This window comes from Acinonyx jubatus, chromosome F2 (assembly GCF_027475565.1).
Source record: "Acinonyx jubatus isolate Ajub_Pintada_27869175 chromosome F2, VMU_Ajub_asm_v1.0, whole genome shotgun sequence".
NCBI lineage: Eukaryota > Metazoa > Chordata > Mammalia > Carnivora > Felidae > Acinonyx > Acinonyx jubatus.
This window is the reverse complement of record NC_069394.1, coordinates 56,207,367-56,211,913: the sequence shown is the minus strand read 5'-3', so window position 1 is coordinate 56,211,913 and position 4,547 is coordinate 56,207,367. Positions and strand designations below refer to the sequence as shown.

Below are 4,547 nucleotides of genomic sequence, written 5' to 3'. Positions count from 1 at the left end.
AGTCAACTAAAAAAAGTTATAAATTAGGGTAATAACCTTGCAATTCAAACAAGTACTTCTTGGAACTACAGAACAGTTCGTAACTACAGAATAAAATTCATAATGGGAGTGATAGTCTTCCAGAAAATTCAACTTTTCTTATTGTACGTTAATATGAAAAAAAAATATTTCTTTTAGAAAAGAAAAAAAAGTCACTTTTATAAAATGAAGACTTCATCTAAAAACGAAATCTTCCCTCCATATACACAGTAACTTCACTGCTTTTACACTTAAAATTTAATGATTCTTAAAACATTGCTTGTTATTTTCATTAAATAAGAATGATCACCATAGGAACAAAGGTGTGGCCAGTTTATTTCACCAAGTTCCCAAATAAATGTTACTTTGTATAGTAACAAATCTTTAGACAGTGAACATTCATAAGAGTACAAGTAAATCTTTTATTAAGTGAAGTTATACAATCCTTTTGGAAATGACACTGATGATTGAATAGTCAAAAATCTTTCTTTCTTTCTTTCTTTCATTTCTTTTTTTTTTTTTTCTAATTTGTTATGCGGTCATCTGGTCTTGAGCAAAACTTGCAAGGACTATACTGTAAAATTTTGCTTTACCAACATTTTGAAAACCCTGCCAGGTTTTTATTTAAAGTGATTGTAAGTTTTTGTTTTTAGAATTCCTGAGGGACTACAAAAGGAAAAAAAATTCTAAACCTTTTAGGCTTATACAAAGTTGAAAGTTATGCAGAACTTCTATTTAGAGCAGACTCAGTTGAACAGTTTCAGGTTACTGCATGAGTTTAGTGGAATAACAAAATATTGCTACTGCAGAAATAAGTTACTCTGTCACTTGGGACGACCAGGAGAATCTACTTACATTTGAAAGAATATCAAAGAAACAAAACCCAGAGTTGAAGCACAAACTGAACAAAAAAATAAATTGCTTCATGAAACAGAAGTAAATAGGTGAGAGGAAATAATTTAACTACCGTGTTTTTATAATAAATACATACATGAAATAAAATATTTGTATAAAGTTCACAAAATGTTTTTGTTTTTGTCAGTTCAAATAAAGCCTATTTTTAGTAGAGAAACACATAGTATGGAATAAGCTAAATACTGGGGTTGAATTCCAACACCTTTTAAAAAATTTGATGGTATTTAGGAAGCTTTTAAAAGCATCAGGTGTACTCATTATTAGATGCAAAGCTTTGTTGAATAAATGTTAAATCTGCTGTATAAATCGAGTTTGAATAAAATGCTTGTACATTCAGTTATACATTACCCTTTACAAATAATTTCAAAGCACAACATTTAAATTTTAAGGCTTTACATTTAAAGTTCTGAAGTAGAACCAAAGATCATAAAGGTCACATGTCCAACTTGTTAATTTCTCAGTTTTTTAAAAATGAAAGTGCATTTCCAGTGACCATGAGCTTTATTACTGAGTGAATGCTGTTTCAGTTTTGTGTACTGATACACTCATGTTTCATGAAAGAAATATTTACATTTCTATGTTTAGGTAGTTATGGAGGAAGATTTCAGAGTTAAGGGCAAACATTTCAAAGGAAATTGGACTCACTAAAGGTATTTGAGTTGTCAGTCACATGCAGGCATGAATATTTTGTCTTACATTATTACTTCTCTTTCGAGATAGCATTTTGACATTTGCATTGTTTGGTGACCATATTTCCAATAATCATTTTAGAGATTAGTGCTAAATTTGACTAGTTTCAATATCTGTAAATAGTCCTTTTATTGGATGGATTTTCCATTCATTAGTTCTTAATTTTTTTTATTAGTTTATTAGTTTATTAGTATTAGTTTGCTAGGACTGTTGTAACAAAGTACCACAGACTGGGTGTCTTAAACAACAGAAATATATTGTCTTATACATCTGGAGGCTAGGAATTTGCGATCAAGGTGCTGGCAAGGTTGGTTCCTTCTGAGATCTGGAAAAGATGTGTTCTGAAGTTCTCCCAACTTCTGGTTATCTGCAGGCACTCTGGCATTCTTTGGTTTCTGCTGTGTTGCTTCAATCTCTGCCCTCATCTTCACATGGTATTTTCCCTGTGTGTGTTTTTGTGTCCAAAGCTCCCTTTTTCATAAGGACAACAGTCATATAAGATTAGGGATCTGCACTCCTCTAGTGTGACCTTGTATTAACTAACTACATCTGTGATGATCTCATTTCCAAATAAGGCCACATTCTCAGGTCCTGGGGGTTAGGACTTCAACATATAAATTTTGAGGTGATGCAATTCATATTCACATACGATAAGTATACTAAAAACAACTATTTGTAGAGTAGTATGGGTAATACGTTTTCTAGTCCTTTCCCAAATGAGAATGATTTTTATTCTTTCACATACACACACTAAAAATTTTCTGGTTTTAAAATTTTTGAAGCATCCTTTGGACAAGAAAAAGTTGGGAATATATTCCCATAATGATCTGGTTTTGAAGTTAGACTGATTGTATTTCTTTTGTGGACATTTTTTTTCTTCCCATACATTTGAAGACTTTTTTCTTTGCATAGATACTATTTTTTAAATAAATTATCTGCCAAATAGTAAACCAACTTAATCTCCCAGATCTGATGGCATTAGTTAGGATGTTGGTTTTGATATTGAAACAGATAGCCATAGTTCACAAGAGTTTAAACATAGTTCACAAGAGTTATAAAAGTTTCCTACTATTTTATTTTATTTCATTTTATTACTTTACTTTGTTTATTCATGTAGAGTTCCTCTATTGTTAAGGGTTTTCTCCATGAAGTCATGGGGGTCCCAGACTTAATCTACCTTTTTGCTAATCACCCTCAATATCTAGCTTCCATCTTTTGGTTTGAGATGATTATTCTAGTTTTTGTCATTTTATCCCCATTCCCTCAACAGAAAGAAAAAATAGAAAGACATGGTTATTTGTGTTAAGAGCACTGACTAGAAATTGTACAACTTCTGCTCACAGGCTATAGAACAGAAGTTAGACACATAACCACACTTAGCTGCAGGTAATCTTGAGAAATATAGTCTCCCTATGGGAAGCCATGTGCTCAAATTAAAATTTTTTTCTATTAATATAGAAGAAAAAGCATACATATTAGGGGCAAATAATAGGCTCTGCTACGGTGTATACTTTTCTTCTCTTAGATATCTATTTGCAACTTTTTTCTCATGCACTAAAAATGCTTGCCTCTCCCACAGGGAGTCAACCTCAATATCTTATCCAGTTACGGTATCCTGTTCAAAGTCCAAAATCTCTGGAAAATATGCAGACCAACCTATTAGGTGTGAATTTGGTTTATCACAGGCCAGCAACCTCTAAACTAAAAGAAAAATGATCTTTCTCCCTCTCACCCTTCCCAGCCATCTCCAACACGCAAACCCAATATGTAATAGAACAAGAACATATCAACAAGAAAACTCTCAGAGCTGTAGCAAAACAATGCCTATGAGGCGTCAGCTGCTCCATGCCATCCAGGGAGGCTGCCCTGGTGCAAAGTGCAGTTTCTCTGTTGGGGAGGTGGTGGGTTATTGACAAAGAGCAATGGTGTCCATCTTAATGAAGCTGATGTGCATCTTGTCCATGATGTCTATCATCTGCCAGATCTTCAGGAAGTCATTGAAAGTGACTCCCTCATACTCTTGATCCACCTCCATCTGCCTCATGCAGGTGCGAGCCACCTCCATCATGCCCCGTCTGTAATGGAGTGAGCAGAGTCCTTTTCCTTGTGGCAATTGCTCAAGACTTCCTTGCCCACGTTTTCATATTCTTCCTGGGTGATGTTAACTTTGCTGACTGAGTCCTACATGTGGAACAGAAACCTCACCTTTTCTTCCTGGCTCCATGGTGGTGTGGATGGGTCAGAAGTAGGACACGATGGGTCAGGAAGTGCTCAATGCTGGTCTTTTGGGCCAGGCAGATGGTCCCTTTGCCAAGGTTCCTGCTGTCAAAGGAGACATGGTGGATTTTGGGTCACATCTTATTGAGCTCCAGGGTAGGGACTTTGTTGAAGTCCTGCTTACGAATTGTGGGCTAGTCTCCACTTAGCTGCTTAAACCTTCACCTAAGCAGCTGGATCTGGTCTGACGAGAAGCCTGTATTTCCCACAAGCTCACTCACTTCTTCAGATTCCCCCCATGGAGGGGGCCATGAGGAACACATTCCTTGTAGGGCCTGGGATGGCATTGGCTCTGCAGCAGATGGTCAGACCTTGGGTCCAACATGGTGGAGACACCAAGGCCAGATCTGAGTTGCAAGTGAAGCAGTTTAGGCAAGAAAAATAAATATTTTATACAACTCAGAAGAGAAAAAGTAAAACTGTCACTATTTGAGGATGACATGATATTATATATACAAAACCCTAAACATTCCACCATATAACTAATAAAACTGTTAGAACTAATAGACAAATTCACTAAAGTTGTAGGATGCAAAATTAATATAAAAATATGTTATGCTTCTATATACTAATAATTGATTATCAGAAAAAGGAATTAAAAAACAATTCTGTTTACAATTATATTGTAAAGTATAAAAGACCTAGGA

The 4,547-nt window shown here is 35.1% G+C and overlaps 1 pseudogene; it reads right to left on the bottom strand.

Annotated features, from left to right (window-relative positions):
• Window positions 1–3,429: 3,429 nt before the first annotated feature.
• Window positions 3,430–4,163, bottom strand: LOC106968394 (calcineurin B homologous protein 3-like; annotated as a pseudogene).
• Between the last annotated feature and the right edge of the window lie 384 nt (window positions 4,164–4,547).